Source organism: Mauremys reevesii, linkage group 4, assembly GCF_016161935.1.
Source record: "Mauremys reevesii isolate NIE-2019 linkage group 4, ASM1616193v1, whole genome shotgun sequence".
NCBI classification, from domain to species: domain Eukaryota; kingdom Metazoa; phylum Chordata; order Testudines; family Geoemydidae; genus Mauremys; species Mauremys reevesii.
The window spans coordinates 39,573,215-39,598,917 of NC_052626.1; the positions used below are offsets into that span (position 1 = coordinate 39,573,215).

Below are 25,703 nucleotides of genomic sequence, written 5' to 3' on the forward strand. Positions count from 1 at the left end.
TGAGGAGAGTAGGGGCACAGGTGCAGTCCGACGGACGCTACTCACAAGAATTCTCCAGTCTCAGACACATGGACTGCATGTATACCCCAGAGTGGAACACAGATATGGACCAACACTCGAAGGAGAAAAAAGTATTTCCTGTGACAACTACCCTTGAGAAATAATCATGTGCTGATGTTTGTGTCCTCAGGTCATGAAGCAGCAGCATCATGTTATCAATGGACCCACAACGTCATCAAGCGATAGCACTGCAGTGTGAGGTCTGAAATACAACCTAGACCCTTTAATAGCCTTGCAAGAGGGGCTCACAGGACGGACCCATAAAAATCTGAGCTCTCTCTGGGAGTGCCAAGGAAGGTAGCAACTAATGTCTATTTGTGCGTGTGAGAGCATTTGTGTGTGTACATAAGCATGTTTGAGAGTAGGTCACACACCTACATTTACACAGAACCAAGGAATATCCATGTTTATGTTAATAGACAGCCATCCCAGCTGTAGAGGACTGACATTGATTGCACTGCTGAAGTAGTCAGAGCCAAGAGCTTAACATTCTCTACTATGGTAATTTCTCTGCCTAGTCACTTCTGATCTGAAGGAAGGAAATGTGTTACAATCAAGTCAGACACACGCTCTATATACCTGCAGGTAATTCTGATCAAATAGCTAGCATCTGAGGTCAGGAGTCAAATGCAATCATTATGACTAAGTCATTTCCCCACAGCCACAGATTTGTGAAGCATTGAATACACATTTAATGGCCTTTTTCTGGGAAGGGGGGGGGGATTGTTAGCTCAACATAAGGCATATTAATAGGTCTCACTTCCAGTCTCCTGGTCACTTAGACAGAATGCTGCTGGCCATCAGTGCAAGGGATAAGGAAAAGGGTATATTAAAAATCTGAACAGTAATTTAAGGTATCAACTGCAGATCCATCAAAATGGGGCAGAGAAAATCCAGGAAGATGTTTCACTTACACTCCCTATTTGTACAGATGGTTTTGATATATGAAGCTTTCAATCCATACTCTATGCACAGAGTCATTCATCTGGTATTTTCTGCTCTGAAACTAGTTCAAACAGGCATGGGCATTTGAGTTTATTTTTGTTTTTTATTTGTTTTTAGTTTGTGTGTGGATCTTGGATCCTGATTCCAAATTGAGTGTAGAATTTGGGTATGAATCATCCCAAACTAAGATCCCATTAGTGATCCCACCCTAAAATTTACAGGATGGTCAAGATTACACCAGTCTGCCCTGTGTCTCACAAGGAGAGCTCAAAAGGCAATTTATTCTCTGCACCATTTTGAAGGGGAAGCACATTCTAACCATAGTGTCATGATTTACAGAGGGAAGGGCCCTAAATTCATTCCAAGCATCACAATATTACCCTACTGCATGGGCACATAGTCACATGACATTAGTAGGAACTGGGAATGGTAAGTCATTACTTGTAGCAGTGTCCTCTACGCTGTACAACACAAAGGAGGGCATAGACCTTGCCCCATGGGCTTTCCATAAAGAATTCAGACAAAAATGTACCAACAGACTCCAAAATTGATGCTAATTTACAACCTGTTATTTATGACAATTATTTTTACAATTTAACCTGGCCCCAGTGGGACTCAGTGAAATGCTTTTGTAATGTCTTACTCAGCTCTGAACACCTGTCAGTCTAGGACCCAACATTAATGGTGAGACTCATCCACCAGTCAGAGCCTATTCTGTGCTAAACTTGGTTTTGCATGTGAGCTGCAGCTCTGATCTCACCAAGAAAAGCCTGTTTGCTAACCAAGAAAAGCGGAGGAGCCATTATGTTCCACCCAAAGAATGTTAGTCATTCCTTGCCCTTCTTTGTCATCTACTGTACACACTACCCTGCAAAGCTAGATGTCGCTGCCTGTTAAAAGCCCACTCGTCCCTATCTGTTTTATGAAGATAACAACAATGAAGGTAAAGTCCTTTGAGATTGCTGGATAAAAAGTGCTAAGTAATTATTAATAATTCCCACTAGGCATTAGCCATTAATGCATCTTCAGTGGAAAACAAGGAATTTCCAAGCAATCTTTACAGAGGCAGGCTAATAGCTTTACTAGTCCCTAGCATTAGCTGGTTGGAATTTGACACAGCTCCAGGAAGCTGTCCAGAGTAGAGTGTGTGCTGGGTCTCTCTGTTCTGGTGGATTTTCCATTGTTTGAAAAGCATGGAGGATTGTGCTGTTATCTGTGTGAGATTTTGCATTGTTTCCCATTTGTGAAGAAACATTAAACTCCAAGCCTTTTAGATGGGGAGAGATGCTTTTGGCTGTTGGCTGGAGAGAGGCAAAGCTACAAAAGTCTGAAAAAATTGTGGGGGGTGTTTCATCACATCTGGCCATCCCCTCACCTAGCAATCAGTTCTGCCCCACCCCACAAAACAATCCTGTTGTCCCACTCCCTACATCAATTCTACCCCCATATTTGCTCTGCCCTAGTCCCCACCATCAGTTCTGCCTCTCCAGCCTCTTATCTGTTCTTCCCATGTTCCCTTTGCCCTGTCAATGTCACCAGCCTGGATATCTCATTGGTTGCCCCTTGGCATAAAAGTCTCTGTGCCTTCTACCATGATGCCCCTTACACTTGGAAGGGTGGGATACCCAGCAGTATTCACGGGAAGGGTGGGCACTTGCTGCTGATCTTCCTAGGAGTTGATGTTTAGATACCATGGTGATGGGAGTGGTATAAAAACCTTAAAAGACCCTTCCCCCTGACAGCCATAGCACAAGGGTCAATTCCCATCACAATCCCGGATAATTGTTTTTTCGATTTCTTTGGCTTTGCATTTCTCACAGCTTATCTTTTACTCTCCTCATCTGCATCATTCTAAAATGTGATGATTTAAATGATCAGATTTAACTCCAGAGAGAAACCCCTCAAGAGATGGGAGCATTCAGCAAAATGCAAAGCAAAATGGCACAAAGCATCCAGGGTAGGTAGATTTTTATTCCCATTGTGAAGCAGGACCAGGGGGAATAAGATATGGCAGAATTGTGAACATGGGATTCCAGAATCAGTTCTCCCAGCAGCCTCCCCATTGTGCAGGTATCTCTCTACCTAATGGTTGCTATGCAACCCATCAGCCCACCTGGTGCATAGCATACAGTGCACAATTGTAAGATGCTCCTATGCTTGCTGAAAATGTGTGTGTGTGTATGTGTGAGACAGAGTGTGATATGACTATGTGTGTAAGTGTGTGACTGCACTCTTCATTTCCCAGCTGCTTATCTTCAATACTGCAACACTCCCTTGTAGAAAACAAAGGATGTATTGGGACACTGCTAGTAACAACTCCAACACCACAGGCATGGATAAAACTTCCTACAACCCCCCTACAATCAAAATCAGATAAAACAACATCTCAAAGCAGACAACTCAGCACTAAGATAAAGTTAAAGCTCCACCTATTGATGGAGGTACTGCCTACATAAATCATTACAACCCATTGCTTGATTGCGCAAATTCAAATTATGCCTTTTATAGCCATGAAGTTACTCAGTTTCACCAAAGAGATGTACATTAGCAATCATGATTTTATTGTGACTCTGGCAATTTTGGGATGGGTTTTTACCTGCCTTGTGAAAACATGATGAAAGCTGCCAACTCACATAAGTTCCCCTTGTTCAAAATGGCCACCATCTCTTATTACAGTCAATGGGGCTGATTTCATCAAGATGGCCACCATTTCCGTACAGTCTGTCTGCACATGGAAGTGAGGCAGTCATTAATAAAGATGGTTGCCACCTCCCACTGTCTTCAGTAAGGTTGAAGCCATTCCCACAGACAAAATGACTGCCACACTGTGGTTCAAGGGGCTAAAGAGGCCATGGGGACTAGAAGGAGCAGCAAAAACACGATAAAGGATCAATGGGAAGAGTGAGGGCACTGGGGGAGCAGGAGTCTAGGGGTTACAGGAGAACGGGGTGTGGGGAGAAGAGAGACTGAGAGGGGTATTAAACACCCTCAGAGGAGTTTGCTCTTCTTAGTTCATAGTTAGGATCGCTATCTGGATCCCAAGCCCCACACCACCACCATTCTCCTAGTTCAGCCTATTATAAAGATAAGGGAATCTGGAGCAGGAGTCAGATTCCAAATATCCCCCAACACAAATTGTTTGGACCTGGGTTTTTGATTTAGATGTAAGATCTCTAGTATTCATCTAATAAAATGGTGTATGCTAACCCTGGTAAAAAAAAACCGGGCTGAAATTAAGAAAAGGAAAATGTAGGCTGAATATCTGGGAGCTCTGTAAGGGTGAAGCAGTGTCTTCCCAGTGGAAGCAGTGGGACCACCATTGTTTTGGACACTTACAACTAAAGTAGACAAAGCCCTGGAGAACTGCCTGTGGGGAGCCTGCACTGAGAGCACAGGCAGATGGAGGTGAAGATTTTCTTTGAGAATCACAGAGATGAGGAAAAGGATATTCCTAACTGAGGCGGATCAAAGAAGGGCTAAGGAGGAAAGCATGTTCCTATTGGGCTCCCCTGTGCTTGAAAAGCACAAGAAAAGGAGTGGAAGGACAGATGCAGACAGATAGCATTGAACTAGACACTCATGCACTTGTGATGGCATCAGTCTAACATAAGAACATCAGAGCAGCCATACTCGGTCAGACCAAAGGTCCATCTAGCCCAGTATCCTTTCTTCCGATAGTGGCCAATGCCGGGTACCCCAGAGGGAATTAACAGAACAGGTAATCATCAAGTGATCCATCCCCCTGTCGCCCATTCCCAGCTCCTGGCAAACTGTCTACCAGAAGGGGTCACTCTTGCTGTTGAGCAGAGAGCTTGTTGGGTGTCCTGGCAGTATGAAGTTTAAGTAGAAAATAAATTACATTGAGACTAATCACAATAATGACTCAACAATTATCCACAAAATGATCCTTTTACAAAGTATATTGTTGCATTTTAGGGTTCTAATGTTTCTTAAAATGCTAACCAGTTACATAGGGGACAGCAGGTGCTGTTGTGTGTGTCAGAGTGCACGTCAAGCATGTGTGTGTGTACCTGGCTATGCCATTGTGCAATAACACATCACTTACATCGGCCTTTTCATCTTCAAATGCTTTACAAGTCTTAATGATCAAAAGCCACTTGTAGGTCATTTTGTTATGGGTAGAATGTGTGCAAGGAGGCAGGTGTATGTAGGGTATATTTCCCTGTTTGTGACCACGTGTGTATCAATGTGCAGCGAGTACTAATGGAGGGTAAAGAGGGTGGGTTGATGCGTGTATCTCTATGCCAGCACGTAGGGGGCATTTGTGTGTTTGCCACTGTGTAGCAGTGTAAATATGTAAGTGTAAAGGAGTGGTTCCGGTTTGTAAGAAGTGTGTATAGGGAATATAGTTGTACAGTGTGTGTCTGTAGGGAGGCAGATATATAGGTCTGCATGTGGGGGGGGGCACGTGTACAGAGGTTTGCCAATTTGTGTAATATGAGTGAGTACATGGAGGTATGTGGAGCAGCATGTGTAAATAGTGAAGAGCATGCAAAGGGAACATGTGAGAGTCTGTGGGTGTGAGAAAGACATGGGTTTATAGGGAGTTGTATTTTGAGAAACACATGCACATGCAGTGTGTGTACATAGTATATGTCTGTATTAGGGGTAACCATTCGTGTATAGGGGGTACACATATATGGAGAGTTGTGTACAAGCATGCATTACATACGTACGTGTGCATAGAGGGAGTACATGTGTATGCAGCGTGTGCAAGTGAAGGGGTGCATATGTGTATGCAGTGAGAGCACGTGAAGGGGTGCATATGCTTGCAGCGAGAGCATGTTTTTCTATGAGGTGGAGTGCAGGGGGGTACATGCCTGTTTCTGTGGGGTGTGTGTGTGGTACAGCATGTGTCTGTGTTGCTATGGTGTATGTCTTCAGAAGCATGGATGTCAGCATGTTCTTGCACATGCTCCCTTCATATCCTGGGCTGTTTCTCCCCCTGCTTGTCATTTTTTTCCTGCAGCAGAGCAGACTCCACGTCTATAGGGAGGGAGCTTAATGATTCAAATCCAATCTCCCAAGCGTCTTATCAGCCACTGACAGGCCTGCTTCTGACAGCTGACCTTTCCCACCGCATGCCACCAAAAAACCCAGACACCACAAACAATTAATGCAATGCCCAAAAGGGAGGAAGGAGGGCTCCAGGCTATCACAGAAGAGCACAGCGGAATGGAGGGAGAGAGGGCACAGTACACAGGGGAATGACACACAGTGGCCACAGGGGTTCAATTTTACCCAGATCTTTTTTCTCTGTTACACCCTTGTGGCTTGATCGTAGTGAAGCTATATGTAAAATAAGGGTCGTGGAGAAAGGGGAAGAGCCCCATGATGTGGAAAAGAACATTAACTCCATGCATGCAAACCTTACACACAACCACCCAGCCTCTGTGCTGCAGAAGGCAGCTCGAAGGAACAAAGAGCCTTGCAAGAAAATGAAAGAGAATATAGAGCTGCAGAGGCTGAGATAGCATCCCACATGTTTTCCTAAGTCATCGCCACTGTTGTGGAATCAGGTCCTAGCAGTTATTGGAAACAAGCATTTTTGTGGGGGAGGGATAGCTCAGTGGTTTGAGCATTGGCCTGCTAAACCCAGGGTTGTGAATTCAATCCTTAAGGGGCCATTTAGGGATTGGTCCCGCTTTGAGCAGCGGGTTGGACTAGATGATCTCCTGAGGTCCCTTCCAACTCTATGATCAATTAAGGACTAAGTCTAAGTGCCATTTCCCCCCGTTAATATCCTTTATAGTAGTAACAGCTATCAAACAACCACTTCCAAAGTGTAAAGACAAATTGACCCATCGCTGACTGAGCAAGAGGTTTAATTCCCTTGGGAGAGATGAGCCTCTGCAGGATGAAGTGGAGAGTATGTTGTCCACCGAGTTAGTTGCCAGACTGGGAGTCAGGATATCTGGATTTTGTTCCTACCTCTACTGTCAGCTTGCTGTGAAACCTTGAACAGATCAGTTAGCCCTACATTTTCAGAAGTGTCCACGCACTGCCTAACTGGAGATACTCTGGGCTTGATTTTCTTTAGTTTTGAGCACCTTCACTGAAGTCAGTTCGAAGTGAATTGTAGCTGAATGCACTCAACATCTCTGGAAATCAGGCTCAGTGTGTCTCAACTGAAAACGTGAGGCACCCAGACTTAATGGACAGGTTTGAAAAATGTGAGCATTAACCTCTTTGGGCCCATCTGTATATGGGGATAATGTTACCCACCATTATAAAGTGCTTTAGTATCTACAGATGAAAAACACTGAGTATTGTTATTGTTATATTCAGGAAATGCAAAAGGCAGAGAAGAGGAAATGAGAACCAATCACTACTGCGAGATGTGGAAATATTGTATTTGCTCTGGAAATGCTGGATCTACCCTAGGTCAGCTTTAATACAGCTCTACTAGCCCTTAACTGTAACGTACAACACCCAGCCTTTTAGAATTCCACTCTCCCAAGATAAGTAATTTCATTAAATTTTTGTGATGGATGAATAAAATATGATTAGTTCTTTTAATTATCATGATCCTCATGTAAGGGGAGGTGAGTTTTGTATAATACTATTATTAATGATAATTATTTGTATCATGGTAGCATCCAGCTGAGAGCAGGGTCCCATTGTGCTAGGCTGTGTATACACATGCAGTGGGAGACAGTTCCTGCCTTGCAGAAAATTGTGAAAAGTGCTTAAGTCTCATTCAAGTTCAATGTGGTTTAGGCACCTAAGTCATTTAGGTGCTTTTGCAAATTTTATCCATAATCTAGACAAGACCGAAAAAGAGTAGAGGAAATAAAATAGTATCATCATCCCCATCTTATAAATGAGGAACTAATGGGACAGATTGAATGACTTTCCCAAGGTCACACAAATGTTCCTGATGATGATGTAAGGATGTTCTACTCAATGATACCCTGGGATTTTTCTGTAAAGGTGAATTTCAGGTGGACTCTGGGAGTGAGCTTGAAAAGGGAAGAACACTCAATTCTCAGGCGCTGCAGTGGGAGCTCCAGTTGCTCAGCTGCTCCCCCTAGGCACTCCAGAGGAAAAAGGAGGTGCTGGATCTTATAAAACAGAAGGGCTGGGAGCTGCTCCTGGGTGTGATCAATATTGCCAAATCATCTTTGGTGCTTACCGGCCAAATGCATAATACTTGAGAGCAAGGCATGCTCTGAAGGGTATGTCTTATAGGACAAATGTTTTTGAAAATTATGGGGGGGGCGTGTTCTTGAGGGGTGGTAATAAAATATATAATTGAAAAGCTATCCTTCCCCTACTAACTCCATGGTTTTCATGCCCTGTCCCAACACACATGCCCTCGGCAGCAGCTCCCATGCAGCCCCTGCCCTCAAATATGCACCACATGAAACTGATTCAAACCGGCATAAAGAAAACACCTGGAAGGGGGAGGGGGTGAGGAGTCATTGATAACATTCCCAGCATCTTTGCTGTACCCAATACCAGTAATTCAGTTTTATTTCAGAAAATTGCTGTGAAAGTAAATGTAGACCTGGTGAAAGGTGCCAAGAATAGCATTGTTGTTTCCAAAGTTCTGTATTTATCCAACGAATGGGTACAGCATGAGCACGTGCAACACCAGATCCCCCTCAGATTTCCCTCCACTTCACCCATGGCTTAACCCTGATGCAGAAGGACCCTGCTCTGGAGTGAGAGGGGCATTCAGACTCTGTGCCACTTAACAGCCTTGGCAAAGAGGCCAAGGATTGAGATACCAAGAGGACCAATGCGTATTTACTAGTGTGAACATTTGCCCCACCAGGAATAGAAGAGACACAATGTGGAGAAAACACAGGTTGGCAGATGAACACTGGTAAATATCAATTTGATCTAAGAAAAAAAAAGTAAGGGAACAAACTCCATAGGTAACTAGCACTTCACAGTCCTATACTGCATGCTATGGCTAGATAGTACAAACCCAGTAGGAGTGAGCAAAGAACTGAGATCCTCCTACTCATAAAGCCCAAATTCTCACTACTTGAACTAGAAGAGACTGTCCAGTGCCTGTTAACAGAACATGGCTTAGCCCTGGCTAAAACAGCCATCTATAAAACCAGGGAGAGGAGGTTGGCTGATGGGGTCTCCTGTGACTGTGGGGCCTATTTCTGATCCTCTGTCCGTTCACACATCCGGGCAGAGTTCCTCTGGGCGGCGTCCGTTGGCTCCCTGGACCTCTTCGAGGAGCAGTGGGCGCTGTCCGGGGTTCTCTGCTCAGTGTCCCCGTCAGGTTCCCTTTGGTTGACCCTTTGACCTCACTCCCGTCCCTGTTATCTCATTAGTTGTCCCCCAGAATTATTTGGTTTCCAGGCCCTGTGGATCCTCCCCTTAGGCTGGGGGGAGGGTCCTTTAGCAGGGTCACTTCCTGGTTCCCAATAGGAACAGAACATGGCTTATGAAACAACAGATCATATTCAGTTCAGTAGAGAACAGTGGTAACATAGAAGACCATTAATTATGATAAGGATATAAAACCTATTTCAATAAATCAACAATAATGCAAAGTGCATCTTCCAGTACATATATAAAATACCCAACTGTGCTGCCATTGGAGGGGTTAATGAAACATAGCATTTTATTTTATTTTACACAGGTGAGGTCCATCCTTAATTCACCTGGATGTCTAGAAGCTACAAGAATGATATTCACTGCCACTGGGCAATGCCCTAGAGCTGCTCTAATTATTCATTGCTAACAATTTATTCCATACATTTAGCCCTTTTTTCACCACTTGTGAATCATGCATTGACTGGATCACAACTTTTTCTTCAATATTCAAAACCATTTGACAAGCCATTTTTACCAGCATCTTGGAGCTCTGGATTGTTCGCAAACTGTTCAGAGTGAGTGTTCCGTCAATTATCTGCTGTCTAGAATTCATTGGTCATTCTCTGTGACTAGTCACCTCTGGTCACAGGGCATAATTTCTGTTCCCTGAATGGCAGAAGTAAGCTTTATAAACTATTTCCACCTCTCAAAACAAACATGGTTTTGTCACAAAATTAATTTCATTTCTTGACTAAATGACAGGCCTGGAATACTCTTCCTGTGAACATCCCCACAAAGGCCTTGCTACACACAAACTTGCACCAGTTTAATTACATTGGTGTTTTTAAAACTGTAAATGCATTTAACATTACTTGTTTCAATGCAGTTTCATTCTGTAAGCCAGGTGTAAATCTAATTAAGCGTATCCACACAATGATTTTGCACTGTATTAAGTTAACTGTTTTTAAAACAGATTTTAGTTAAATCAATGCAACTTTTTGTGTAGACAAGGTCAAACAAAATCCACTCACCCACACCTTCACGAGCAGTCAATAACAAAGGGGTACAAAAATGACAAATCAAAACTGAGTCTCTAATTCGGCAAACTGTTTGCCAACAAGTTTTCCTGTTGTTTATATAGTATCAACATAAAAGGAAATCCGAGCCCACATTCTATATGATGCAGACTGCATGGAATTTGGGAGCAACAGAAACCTAGGAGAAGCAAGCCACAGGCAAATCCAGGGTGCTTCCCATTATAACAATACAAGGACAGCCACGGCCATCCAACTCAGCTGGCCGCTGGTTGGCCATTAAAGCACAACGCAATCAACCACTGGCTGCCCAGTATAATGTAACCAGCTCACTCATAGGAATACAAGAAGACTGGCAATTAACCAATCATGAAAATATAATGGGGCCAGCTACAAGAACACAGATTCCTAATAGCTCTATCTTCAGCACAATCTACTATGGACTACTCCGTAGCTTAAAAAACTAGGAAGACTAAGCACTTTAGACATGCTCTGTCTCTGTCTGTTTGGAGTTTGACAGTGGAATGATCTTATTTTCATATTGCACATGCAAGATGAGTCTGGCTTATGCTCTTATCATCTGGCTGGTCAAGACTATCTGGGTGGTCTGGGATAGAGTTGGTCGATTTTTATAATTTTTAAAAAAATAATTTCTCATTGAAAATGGCTTGTTTTCAGAATTTGAAGTGTTCACAAAGAAAAGTGGGGGTTCAAAACTCAGTTTTTTTGACAAAACTGGGGAAAAAAAATTTCAGCTTTCAGTTTATTGTTTTATCTGCCCTCCCCTCCCCCTTCTCCAGTGGCAAAATTTCAAAAATTTCAAGAATTACTAAAATGTTCGCGCAAAGTTTAGAATAAGTACACAGTTGTTCCTTTTCAAAACCTGCAAAACAAAAATGACTTTGAACATTTCTAAATTCTTTGTGCTATATTTTCCCCTATTTTTCAATCAGCTCTTGTCTTGTCATGATCAGACACGAAACTTGGCTATTCTTTTTTGAGGATCTTTTGGTATAGATGTACTGATCATGTTTATTATTTTTTAAAAAATCAATGTAAAAGCAATGTTTATTTTATACTGTAAATTTCTGTGACTAGCTTTCAGTTAGTCTGTTTTTACACTGCTCCTAAATAGTACAGTTAATCGGGAGTGATTGATGACAGGGATCCTGCTGGCCCATCCAAAGTAAGGTGTTTTATAGCATGAATAAAATTATTTTCATATTTTGATATGATTTATCATTGTAAAGGATGTGTCCAGCTATTTATATTAGTTCAATTGACACCTTGCAGGATGGAGACAATATTATTAAAACCATACATAGTTATTGCTTCTGTATGTCAACATGAAAACAAATAGAATCACTGGTTCTCTGGCATTACAAGCAGGATTCTGATCTCACTTGCACTGGTGTAAATCAGGAGCAATTCTATGGTGGTCAGTGAAGGTACACCAGTATGATGAGTGAGAAGATCAGGCTGGCATCTCCGCATATTCACGCTGTGTTCACTAAGCCTGTTGTTAGGTTATAGCAGATGTAATTTTTACTCTTATAGGTAAAGCCTGGATGTTGTGTGGACGATTTTTCTAATCCCCCTGCAGAAGATTTTACATGGTCTTCGTGTCATAAGTACAACTGAAAAACCGTTTCCTCTGTGAGGTTGTTGGAAAAATCATAGTGCTAATGAAGCCTTTCCGTATTAGGCCTGAGTAAACCAAAGTTATGTTATGCTTGTCCAAACTGTGTTGGAAAGCTTACAGAACTCATTAGACTGAAGGCCGTGTATCTACCTAAGTCAGCTATTTCGCTTATCAGTTTTGTTTGGCTCCCCAAGTGTATGTTGGCTCCCCAAGTGTGTGCAGCTGTGTTCACATGTATGCATCCAAAGTATCTAGTACAAAGGGTCAACGGATGTATCTTGTGTCCCCTTCAGAATGACAAATGTATCCTCAACAGATGTATCTTGTAGCCCCCACAAAATGATATATGTATCCTGCATATCCAATTATCCCCTAATAGAGACATGTACAGGGTCTATAGGTCAACCAAATGACGTAGACAAACGTAGGCTAAGTTGTTTGTTTCGGGGTATAAAGGTAAGCCCATCCGGCCATGTAAGGTGTGTCTCTCTCGGGCATTAGCCGGGACGAGAACACCCGCTCAGCTGATCGATCAATAAAGCTAATGGTACTCGTCTACCTGTTTCCGTGCTTCCTTGGCGTAATTGGGTAAGCTCCAGGGAGAATCGGGCCCTTTTGGCTAACAAATTGGCGACTCCACGCCGGGACTTCTCTCCCTGTTGGGGGCACTGACCGGCGGCCGAGGACGGCTCAGGAGAGTGGCCACCTTGAGCTATTGGTTTGCTCGAGCTCCGGGTCGCCGCAATCGGCCGGGACGGCTACGCCCCCTCCATAGAGAACTCCAACCGACACGGAGACAAGACAGTACCAGAAGAGGGGAGTCCACCTGCCGGACGCGGCCACTCCGGGCGTGGTAAGTGCGTTACCTCCTGGGTTTGAGGATTAACGCCCCCGAAGAGTGAGGGTTGGGACATTGGGCCCCTAATGGTAAAGAAACCCACAAATAGGAAGGTGTGTGTGGGTAAAAGCTTTCTGGTTAAGGTACCTAGGTTCAGACACGGCTAATGAATAATTCCATTAACTCCACGAGTCCGTGGGCCGTGCTGAACAATTACTGGGACTTAGAGCAGCCCCAGGGCTGGCTTTTCTTTTTGGTAGGGGTACTTTTGTTTCTTGTTCTATTGGTATGCTGGAAGCCAAAACTGTAATCGGGTCTAGGAGCGTGTGAACCCATCTTCTCTTCCCCCCCCTTCTTTTCCGTGTGGGTAAGGGACAGTCTAAACATTCCACCTCACCCCCTAAGGGTACCCCAGCATATTATATGTACGTACATTATGGTTCTAAAACCTGCAGGTATTTAGAGAATTGGAATCTTTATACGCGTGAAGATCCATCTAAACAATGCCCATTAAAAGGTACCTTTAATCTAGATAAGATCATATATCTCAGAGGAGCTTTTAATCACCAAAGAAAAGCCTCTGACACAATGTGAGCAATTTGTCTAGAAACGGGTTAATTTAAAACTCAGCTTCGCCCAGAGATAAAAAGAGAAAGTTGTTTTATGCTCAAGGTCAAGCAAACCAAAGGCAGTACAAGTTACAGAACTGAGATTACATTTGCAAAGCTTAACTGTTTGGTGAGATCCAACAGTCTGACTTTGTGATGGATGCCGGTGCTGGTGTGGCTTGGTGACACTGGAGAAGCCAGAGGTAGCTGGCCTGGACTAGAATCTCTGAAAGAGACACCGCAGGAGATTCCAGGGTGTAAAAGAACAGCCTTCCCAAGAGCGGAAGCATGTTGGAAATTCTGAACAAGCTGTATACAGGATAATCTCCCGTCCACCTATTCCCCTTTTTTTGAATGTTATATACAGACGTGGCCAGTCTGGATATGTGTAAGTATGGGGCATTCATATTTTTTATGAGTGATGTGGAAGCGTTCCCAACGCTCTCCATTGTTGTTTTATTATTTGTAATGAAGCTTTAAAATTTGGTTATATGGTGTATTTTCTGTATCCTCCTGCAACGTCCTGCAGTGTCAGCCTGATCACCTGACATGAGGCATAAATTGGTAACAGAAATTTGTCACAGTTTGGTGAGCAATAGAGAATGGGGGAGCCCTACAGAATTTACACCATCTATTTGTTTTACCCTTGTTATTTTATGTTTGTTCTGTTTGGTATTGTTGGTGTTATATGTTGAGGATTGCATAATTAAAGGTGTGCCCATTCTCAGCTGCAGTAAGTCTGAGAACTGGAGAAGGGTTTAGCATTCCTCTCTCCACCCTGGTTGACCAGGAAGGGTGGCAGGTGAAAGGATCTACCCCCAGTCGTAGCAGGACTGGGCAATAGAGTAGTTGGAGAAAAGGAAGCCCTGGCTAAGCAAGTACCAGTCCTTCAGGGACTTGTTAAAATGTAACCATTCGTGCTCAGCATATGCTGTAACAGCAGTGTGTTTGCTACAAGAGGCAATTAAATAGTTAACGCCAGTGGGCCATGCGTTTTGCCCAGGTGGCAAGCCTCACAAGGGAGGACTCGGGTCGTCTTGTGAATAAAATGTTTTGGGAAAAGACCAGAAGGGTGGGGGCAGAAGCCCATGAAAGAAACGGTTCAGCGGAAAAAAAAAAAAAAAGGATCAGGCCCAGGCGGCAACAGACAGAGAGCTTGGAGAACAGGTTGGAAACTTTTGAGGGTCTCGTGGAAGGAAGAAGTAAGTGAGTATAAGCATGGGGATTTCAAATACTCAGAAGGATATTTGGAATGGTGATTTGAATTGGTAAGTGGCTGTTGAAAGACAAAGCAAGTGATATAAGGAAAGAGCAAGTGATTTGAAGGAGAGTGAAAAGTTAACTCTGTAGTTGCTGGAGGGAATAGTAGTTGAACTTTGTAAAAATGCTAAAGAGAAAAGTTCTTGGTGTTTTTTTTTTAAAATGTTTGTAAATAAATTCAGGCAAAGAAATTATTAGATTGCAATCATTTGGCTATGAACAATTTTGTTGAATTAGCTGAAGAATGTATACAGTGCTATGTAAATGAAAATTTATTAGGCTCTAAGGCACTATAAGTGGTGATGTTTTCTTTCAGTGTTTAAAAGCAGGAATTAAAAGTAAAAAGCAAGCCAGAAAGCATCTGTATTAATGCAAATTATCTAACTGATAAGGTAAAAGCCACTGAAACCTGGGCTGCCTATAAAACATATACAAGAAAATATGGGGTAATTCCCCTGTTTTGCCTAAAATCAACAAGGGTATTTGTATATTTTAAGCAATAATTGACTGCCCAGAAGGGGTAGACCTCTGTTTTGGTCTTTCAGATAATCAAAGAAAACTAATGCCAGCTGAACAGCATTCAACGTATCGTGATTTACTGGCAGAGTAAAAATTAAGTTCTGTGTTCTGTGTTGTGGTGTTTTGTCTCGTGGCCAAAAAAAAAAAAATTGTTGTGATTAATATTTTCATGGGATGGTCTGGTTTGAAATAAAGCAGAAGGCTTGAATTGAAATGCAGATATTTGTTTTGTTCAACTTAAAATACAAAGTGTTTGGATACATCAGAAAAATGTGATCTATTAAAGTCTAATATATTTTCTTAAGTAAGAGAAAGAAACTACATTGGCCAAATCTTTTAATTGAAAATTGTTGTTAAAATTTGCATACTAACAGTCTTTGGAAGCGAGGACATGAAAAGTTAACCCACTCCCCATATTGTGCATGGCATCCTTCTGGCTACCTCAAACTTCTAGCCAGAGGGCTGGGGATGGTGGGAAGCTATTGAACTAGAGGTTGTATTAAATAAACTCATCAAAGTGGGTGTGCTTGTCCTGGCTTGTTGTTCCAAAGCTCTGTAATAAGGTTATGTTAGTAGAAGGGTATATGTGGCATACATTAAATAATAAGACTAATGTACTGTATAACACCAATGTGTATGTGTTCATTGTTAACAAAAGGTGTATAAGTAAAAAGTCAAAGTCAAAAGGTGTATAAGTAAAAAGTAAAAGTTTCCTTTGTAGGTTAAAAAAGAAGCCAAAAAGGGGAAAAGGAAAAAGAACGAGTTAACTGAGAAAAACTTTAATTAGCAAGCTCAGTCCAAAAAAAAAAAAAAAAAAAAAAAGATACACTGACTTCGTTCAAGGACACTGTTCACAGTTAGCCAAGTTTTAACAACCAGAAAAGGGGGGCTTGAATATGCCCAACCAGCTGTAAAATCTGCAAAGACACTAATGCAATGTGTTAGGTTTCCTTTTTACACAGGTAAAGACGCACTACCCGAAGACCCTAGCAGCCCTGCCACTCCATGGAACCTGGAGACCGGATCAATGTACAGGTCCACCAACAAAAGACTGCTTTGGCTCCACGCTGGAAAGGCCCTTATTGAGTCCTGCTGATTACCAACACCGCTGTGAAATGCCAAAAACTGATTGCTTGGACCCATGATTCTCACTGCAAAAAGACCCGTCCACATCAGGAGAACTCTCCTATATGATTAGCCTATTCTTTCTTCTAGTTCAACTGTGCTTCTGGACAGCAGGGAAAAAGGACAAGGTGACGTGCTAGCTAACCTCTCCCTTGTCCGCTGACAGACCTACTGTGCCTTTGAACTTTTCTAGAAGAATCAAAAACCATTACAGGCTGGTGTATTCCTAATCCCTCCCCTGTAGAATGCTGAACTACAACTGTTTGGGGAAAGAAGAAAAAAAACACTCACTCCACTGACATTGCCAAAGTCCAGGAATTCCTGACTAAAAAGGACATTGAGAACTGACCCTGGTAAAGAAACAAAAATTCTACACTGGCAGGAAGAAACTTGTGGGATCCTGTTTGGAAATGTGGTATTAATTGAATTTTGGGGTTTATTCTACAGGCTGCGCCCTGTGTTTTGGATAAATCCTTTAGTATGTATTGCCCTCCCTAATTGGATTTTAAATGACATTGCCTTTATCCAGTTTTCAGATCACTTTTACATACCCAGATTGCTCACAAGGGGCTGCCATTAGATTAGCACAACAAAGAGCCTGGGTTATTTCCTCTGGAGAAAGGGGAATTGACCAGATCCCTGTGGGCTGGGGCCAATGGTGTTGCAGTCATCTGAATTATTTTTCAAAGCCAAGAACATAATAAGAAATTGGGCCGACTAGAAAGGGCCACTAGCCTTATTTTTTAAGCTCAGCTATCTTAAGTACAGGCTGGAGCTGGTGAGTTACATGTCATTTCCACCCTTAGTTCTATGACCCAGAAGTTACTGACAGAAATGGTGTTAAATATCACTAAGACTGGGAAGGCATTGCAGTGGGATCTAGTATGTTTAGAAATCCAGGATTTCCTGAATGACCAGCTGATGGCCATTTGGAGTAATCTTGAGCACCAGACTTGGCCCACTGCCCTTACAGACACATCTGAAGTACCATCTGATCTGTGGTCATGGAAACATATTTGGACACTTTCTGGATGAAAGTGTGTACATTTACAGTGCTCCTTCCAAGCATATGGACCGGTTAGGGTGGATGTGGGCTCCCATACCGAATCCTGCCGGGTCCATGGGGAGGATGCATATGGGACTAAATTATTCACCGAGGCTTCTGGGAAATTAAACCATTGAGTATGTCTACCTGAGTTATAGTCAGTGCCCCGATCCCTTAGTTGTTAAATGAACAAGGTTCCACTCTTTTGTCCATGCATTCATTCCTGGGTTGGGGGTGACTAAGCTTAAAAGAGCAGTTGTAAATATTTCTGCAGAGCTTCATTGCTTTTTGGCCTCAAAGTGTGAGAAAACTCAGCCAAAAGGTTTGGTGAGTATTCTCAAAGGGGGGAGTTGTTGGAAAAATCATAGTGCTAATGAAGCCTTTCCGTATTAGGCCTGAGTAAACCAAAGTTATGTTATGCTTGTCCAAACTGTGTTGGAAAGCTTACAGAACTCATTAGACTGAAGGCCGTGTATCTACCTAAGTCAGCTATTTCGCTTATCAGTTTTGTTTGGCTCCCCAAGTGTATGTTGGCTCCCCAAGTGTGTGCAGCTGTGTTCACATGTATGCATCCAAAGTATCTAGTACAAAGGGTCAACGGATGTATCTTGTGTCCCCTTCAGAATGACAAATGTATCCTCAACAGATGTATCTTGTAGCCCCCACAAAATGATATATGTATCCTGCATATCCAATTATCCCCTAATAGAGACATGTACAGGGTCTATAGGTCAACCAAATGACGTAGACAAACGTAGGCTAAGTTGTTTGTTTCGGGGTATAAAGGTAAGCCCATCCGGCCATGTAAGGTGTGTCTCTCTCGGGCATTAGCCGGGACGAGAACACCCGCTCAGCTGATCGATCAATAAAGCTAATGGTACTCGTCTACCTGTTTCCGTGCTTCCTTGGCGTAATTGGGTAAGCTCCAGGGAGAATCGGGCCCTTTTGGCTAACAAGGTCTAGAAAGGAGATGCCACTATTTTTCTAGAGAGGAATTTGCCCTAGTGGATCTTGGATCCTGTTTTCTTGTAACAATGCTTATTCTAATTCAAACCCAAGTATCTTAAAAACATTTTAGATCCCAGACACACCTTTTATGCTAAAGGACTGACTCTAAAGCACTTTAGGAACTATATCCCTACAGCATCACTAAAATTCAGCCACTTCTGGGCAGACTGGCAGCAAAACGTGTGCTGCTCAGTCAAGGACGGAGACAAAATTTTGTCTGAAGGCCCGTAAACTTCTACTCCTAGAAAGTGTTAGGAATCTTTAATGTCCCCAAAGAGTGCAAAGGATGTCACCTTTTTTAAAGTGTGATTCTTCTCTGAAAAGTGACTGCCACAATAACCTTCTAGGGCTCCAGGTAAATTGTTGCTCAGTAGCTACCAGATGAAATGTGCTCAATTTTCAAGTAAAAGAATGGCATTTTCTAACTGCCAGTCCTGCCAACTCATCCTGGGATCAGAGACACAAGCTCGATTTCTTTTTGGCTTGTGCACCATCACTAATAATAAAGATTCTGCAGATCAAATTGTACCCTCACCTACACTTTACTAACCCCATAGTATCCAGTGGGGCGACCCAGGTGCGTAGCAGACAGAATTCAGCCCTGTAACTGCAACTGAGTAAAGAGCCTGTTGATGATATATGAGTCAGAATAGAATCCAGCTCCCGCTCCCAGAACTGTGCTGGTTCTGCTGGACTAAAAGGAGTAAGTGGTCGAAAAATTATATATTTTTGTCCCTACAGTCAACAAATCTGACTCTGAAACAAATACAGAGCAGCTCCCTTGGGTAAATTTATGTCAATTTTACACAGTCACTTTATTGACCACAATTGCAGTTTAAGGTCTCAGACAAAAGTAGCTGCCTTTGAACCAGGGGCGGCTCTATGTATTTTGCTGCCCCAAGCACGGCAGTCAGGCGGCTGTTGGCGGCATGCCTGCGTGAGGTCCCTTGGTCCCGCGCCTTCAGCGTACCCGTCGCCAAATTGCCACCAAAGCTGCGGGACCAGCGGACCTCCTGTAAGCATGCCACCGAAGGCAGCCTGACTGCTGCCCTCACGGCGACCAACAGGCCACCCTCCGCGGCTTGCCGCCCCAGGCACACGCTTGGTGCGCTGGTGCCCAGAGCCGCCCCTGCTTTGAACTACAGGATTTGAGCCAGTCCTTCCTGGAAGCTTAAGGATCTTTACCCAACTGCTTACATTATTAAGCAACCTTACCCCTGGCAGGTAGATGAGCAAAGCGGTTCCTTCTGCTATTTATACTTTTATACTTCACTGCTTCATAAAGCACAAGGTTGATGTTGCAAAATGCACAGGCTGTGTTGCCTCCCTCACCAGCCACCTCCCTTTATAGAACTTCAGTGCCCAAAACTGCTCTGGAGTTGCAGTGATGATCAGCAGGCAAACAGGTAAGTTATACTCACCCTTTCAATTCTAAGCAAAGCAAGAAACAGTCATGCAAAATCGTCTGTTGTATATTTGAGCCTACCTTGAAAATATCAGTAGTGTCTAATCCCACATGCATGTGCACAGTTCTCAGGGGTTAGGACATGTGCACATGTTAGAAAATCTAGCACTGTAGGCCCTATGTAAACATTAGCTGATTTCTTTTTTTAATTCTTCCATGACAGTGTGGCAGATTTAAAAGCACATTGATATTCAGCGGATGGAATGAAAGAGTTTAAAAAGACTGTTTAGAACAATTTTAAAGTAGGTCAAATGATGAGCTTATGCTGCAATAGTGTTTCACTAAGAGCTCAAGCTTGCTGGTCTCCAGGACCTTCCTTCCCTAAACTGTGATGAATCAAAAAATTATATCCCAGATTTTACAAAAATCACTAATTGATAAAGCACCATTGCCCCCAGATCATCTCAAAACATTTTACAGCTTATGCATTCAATTCACTTTACTTGGCAGAACCAGGCTGCAGGCCCCCAGATGGCAAAAAGGCAACTAACGTGGCCCAACAGCACAAGCCAAACACAACTCCCACTCCTCCAGGGGTGACCAGGGCCAGTCAGCACAGCCAAGAAAGTGGGGAGTGCTGACTAGGGTGTGGCAAGAGCACACATGCATTGCAATGATTCACGACTGCCACCTGCTTTGCCCTGGGGGTCAAACCCCCATTCAGGTGGAATGGCTCCTGCAGGGGCAGGAGGGCTGCAGACTGCACCTGCACTCACAGCTCTTGCAGGGACAGGAGGGCTGCAGATTGCACCTGCACTCACAGCTCTATATATACAGGAATCACTACAACAGAAATGCAGCCCCTTCTGGAGTAGAATGTAACAACTGTTTAACAGCTATTTAGCAACATTGCTGAACCATTCAGGATAGGGTGTGAAGGAAAATCCTGTATCCCACTGAAAGTGCAAGAGTCTAAGGAGACCACAGGTAATTATAAAAAATTGAATTTTTCATAACACATGATGAGATCTTTAATTAGGAAAGCAGGATCACAGGTTTGTGTCTCACAAGAAAGACAGCACCCCATGCAGCACAGCATCCCACATCATTATTCTAGAGCATTAGGTCAGGTGAGAATGCTACCTGCTGAGTTACCCACACCACTTCCTGCAACACAGCATCCTCCAGTGCCATGGTGAAGTGAGGTTAGTACTGACTCAGAAGGGAAAGTGCTCACTACTGAGTTCACCACTCCAATCCCTTTAACCTCTACCACTGTGCTGCAGCACTGGCTCATTACTGACTGATGGAACAGCTGACCCTACCAAATTGCTAACATCAGTTCCTGAAGCACCTGGGTGTTCCTTAGAGCAGTGGTTCCCAACCAGGGGTACATGTACCCCCGGCGGCATGCAGAGGTCTTCCAAGGGGAACATCGACTCATCTAGATATTTGCCTAGTTTTACCACAGGCTACATAAAAAGCACCTGCAAAGTCAGTACAAGCTAAAATTTCACATGGACAATGACTTGTTTACGCTGCTCTATGTACTATACACTGAAATATAAGTACAATGTTTATATTCCAATAGATTTATTTTATAATTATATGCTAAAATGAGAAAGTAAGCAATCTTTCAGTAATAGTGTGCTGTGACACTTTTGTATTTTTATGTCTGATTTTGTAAGCAAGTAGTTTTTAAGTGAGTGAAACTTATGCAAGACAACTCAGACTGCTGAAAGGGGTACAGTAGTCTGGAAAAGTTGAGAGGCTTAGAGGAAGCAAGTCTTGACCCTGCTTTGCTCACACAGCGCAAGGGGCCTCGGCCACAGGGACACACAACATTTCAACAGCCTGTGGCCTGAGTTTGAGAGACCTGACATTATTTTAATGTTTTGCAATGCTTGGGGTTCTTACTGGGATGTTCTGGGCTCTCCACAATCTCCCTGGATAGTGCCGTAAACAAAGACATGGTTTGCTGTCACATGTGCCCCTTTTAAACTTCAAATGCCAGCACCCACAGCCCTCTTTTATTCCCTTGGCTGCAGCTTCCATGAATCACTAGCTGATGAAAACAATTCAAAACCTGGAACATCTGAGTTTATCAGTTATTTTCCTGCTGCTGTATCTGCTTTCCGGAGCAGTTTAGCGTCCACTGGGATCCAGGTACACCTCTGATAAAAGACTGTCTGCTAACTGCTCCATATTGATATGTTTACAGCTAATGCAGACACATAGGGAAGGGGAAGAATAAATCAGGCACCAGTTTGAAAAGGTTATTTTCCTAACACTTATAAAATGCATTTGATTTTAAACAGTCTTCACAACATTATTTCAACGGGCAAAACTACTCTTACTTTTTACCATCTTGTATCACTGCACAGCAATCGCTATTGTTCCAAGTCTGATACTTTGGGAATAGTTGCTACCTTTATTTTCCTATTTAATAATAAATAATAAAAAAACAGATAATTCTTTGCCCTTTTCTGGAAGCCCTGTGAAGTAATTAATGTTTATCCCCATTTCACAGATATAGAAATGGAGGTACAACAGGGTGATGTGTCTTGCCTGTGGTCATACAGACGGGCAGTAGCAGTGGCAGGAATAACGCCAAGGAGTCCTGGTTCCTAAAGCCCCTTCACACTTTAACCTGTACATACACCACCACCCTTTTGATAAAAGAGGTGGGAGGGTGTTGTTTCTGCATTTTCATTGGATACAGCTATGAAGAATGCCTCAAAAAAAGGATAGTCCATGGCAATTGACATATCTTCAGGCAGCTGTAGGTCATAAAGTGGGGTACATATTTATTTATAACAGCCCATGGATAGTCTATGTGAAATAAGTCCGTTGTCTCAGTCCAGTGGCTAGTGGGCAGGTAATAAACAGCTGAAGGGCACATCCCCTCTGTATGCCACAGAGCATGGTTATCATTTCTTCTGCTGACTGGCCAATTTATCCTCTTCTTTTGCGGGGGTCTTTTATTAATACTCCACCAGAGCTTTCGGCCTAACATCACCTGCTGTTTTAGTGACATTCCATTTGGCCCCCTGAGCAATGGGGTGTCTACTCAGGAGCAATTGTGGGTCTATGGTGGGAAAGGATCATTGGATGGGCCCGTTCCCAATTGCATATGGGACAGGTGTCCATATCACAAAACCATCAACGCTCTGGCTCCCTTGTTGAGAGCCTTAGCAGAGGACTGAATAGACTTTGAACACTGAACTCCCCTCTCAGCCCACTGGGTGCTCCCTTCAAAACAACCTAGAGACCCGGAAAGGGCTCTCCAGTACGTCCATTATCCATTGTGGTATCCAAATGGTGATTCTCCTCAGTTCCAGGCCCATGTCTGTCCCAACGCGCCACTCTCACTTAGGGTACGTCCATACTACCCGCCGGGTCGGCGGGTAGCAATCGACTTCTCGGAGTTCAATATATCACGTCTCATCTAGACGCGATATATCGAACTCCGAACGCACTCCCATCGACTCCGGAACTCCACCACCGCGAACGGCGGTGGTGGAGTCGACGGGGGAGCCGCGGACGTCGATCCCGCACCGTGAGGACGGGTAAGTAGTTTGAACTAAGGTAGTTCGACTTCAGCTACGCTATTTGCGTAGCTGAAGTTGCGTACCTTAGTTCGACACCACCCCCCCCAGTGTAGACCAGGCCTTAGCCTATTCATGGTGAATTGGAAAAGATGGGAGGGACTCAAGGCAGAAAAAGAGTTAAGTGAGGAGGGCTGAGAGGCCAAAAAGGAGGCAGCTCCGTCCCCCCAAATCACAATCGTGGCCACAGATTTAGCAAAAAGGGGCTCTGATGTGCCATCTGTACACACACAAATTCACATTTCCGGGCAAGAAAATCTAGAGCAATGGCTGTCTTGGAATGCACTGCCCCTCGCGAAGATTTCATTAAACTGGCAATACTGCTGTACTGATGTGTGCAGGAAGCGGGGTGGGTGGGTGGGTGTGTGTGAGAGAGAGAGAGAGAGAACAGTGACTGTGGTTGTGGCTGTGTATGTATGTGTGCAAAAGGTGGGTTTGAACATACATGTGTGGCAGTTGCAGACCTGTCTGTTTGCATGTGTGGAGATTGGGCAGGCAATGGATACATGTGGGTGGGAGGGGGGGTATGTGGATGGTTTGGGGCATACAGTGGTTGTGTATTTGTGTGTGTGTGTTGGGGAAGGTTCCTCTTTTCTGTCCACTGAATGAGAAAAGGCTGTCAGCAATTTCCTTCTGTCAACAGCTGGGAGATGGTTTTCTGCAGTTAGCTGCAATTTGTTTCAATTATGTGTATTAATCATAGCCTGCTCCTGATGGTATTCTTAAAAAAAAAATCAGGGCTTTTCTTTTTTAAAGAAGCCATTTCCTCTCTCATGACAGCACTTAGCGACTGCAGGTTTGCCGGGCGGGGGGGAGGGAATGGATGGGACACAGCAGCTCCCCTGTGTGCCTATTTACTTAATAACCCCCAGAGACTGAGGGGCTGGGAGGGAGTAGGAGAGAAGCAGGGGGTTGGTGCACTAGCCTTTCACTCTTGGAGGATGGGTCTGAACATGATGTAGGTTTTCAGATCTCCCAGCTTAAAATAAGGCAAGGATGGAGCAAGAGCTATCACAGATTTGGGTATCTCAACTTACTCTCATTGAAACCAAAGGCAAAAATCTTACTAGGTTCCATGGGAGCATAACTGACCCTTTTGTCTCTGTCTCACAACAAGGGTCAGTTAAAAAAGGCACCAGAGGAGGAGGTGGCAGCTGTGGCAGATTGTGGAAATTATAAAGGACTGTTTCCAAAGCCTTCCATTCAAATGAATGCAAAACCTCAACTGGAAATGCAATCAGAATTACCCAGGATCACCCCGTTTTGTGATGAAATCAAAGGACATTGTGAGTTGCATGCAGTTTTGATGCTGAACTGTAAATCAGGTTGTACTGGCTCAAAGCATGACCTGGATTTGCCCAAAGCATTTGTGAACCCCAGCAAGCCTGCTGACGAACGTGCTCTGAGCCTGTGATGCACCGTGAGAGCCATCAAGCCCTGGTTGAGTTCAGGCTTCATTGTAAACATTTCCCACAGATCTAGAAATCCTCTCTCCTGGCACCATCAAAGTGCCAAGATCCCAGCAGTGGTTATTTGCCCACACCAGGATTTTGCAGCTTCTGCTCAGAAAAGGTTCAGGCTCTGAAGAGCAGAGGCTGTTTACAGGTCAGGTTTGAGGTATAAGGAACCCAGGACTAGAACAGCAAGTGAGTTACAGGTCAGAACCAAGATGAATGGGGTTGTATAGCATTCTGTCCTCTCTAAAGTCTCTCCTAAAAATGCTGTTGGGTAGAGCTGCTGACTCCAAACTGCTGCTTTACAAGAAGGAGTGATCCCTGTACATAGATCTATAAGATCCATCTATAGGGAAGGCACCATATACATACCACTTACAGGGGACTACAACTGTGCAGAGTTAAGCCTGGTTTATACTTAAAAAGTTTTGCCAGCATAGCTATGTCAGAAAGGAGTGTGGGAAAAAAAATCACACCCAGCATAGGTTTGTTGGCAAAAACTCTAGTGCGGATGCAGTTATGCCAGCAAAAATGTCCTTTTGCTGGTATAGCTTATTTCATCTGGGAGCTGGTACAAACTCTGCTGGCAAAAGCACAGGGTGCATCTCCACGAGGAGAATTTGCCATTCTAGCTAAACCAGAAAACCCCTTCTAGTGAAGACAAAGTCTTAGAGTTAAAACAATTCAGTCATCTAGTGACTGCAGTTCAATGGAGTAGAATCGGGAGGCATCCATGGCAAATCCAACTGGATGCCCACTGCAAGCTACTGGATAGGGTAATGAAAAGGACTCCAAGAGCCATAGTCAGTATTAAGCCCCATTTATTCTTCTCTCTTCTGAAGCTGTTC

General features: G+C 43.6%; 1 protein-coding gene and 2 long non-coding RNA genes across 11 annotated transcripts in view; 2 read left to right on the forward strand and 1 right to left on the reverse strand.

The window, feature by feature from the left end:
• Positions 1 to 25,703, reverse strand: part of NRXN3 (neurexin 3) — a 1,505,977-nt gene that overhangs the window by 1,031,379 nt on the left and 448,895 nt on the right. The gene's annotated exons all lie outside the window — the stretch shown is intronic.
• Positions 3,219 to 7,362, forward strand: LOC120404789. The gene is made up of 3 exons (XR_005598183.1): positions 3,219 to 3,446; positions 7,067 to 7,199; positions 7,315 to 7,362. It is a non-coding gene; the product is annotated as an uncharacterized LOC120404789 (long non-coding RNA).
• On the forward strand, positions 20,665 to 25,250 carry LOC120404785. Its single transcript, XR_005598180.1, has 3 exons — positions 20,665 to 20,780; positions 21,842 to 21,959; positions 24,519 to 25,250. It is a non-coding gene; the product is annotated as an uncharacterized LOC120404785 (long non-coding RNA).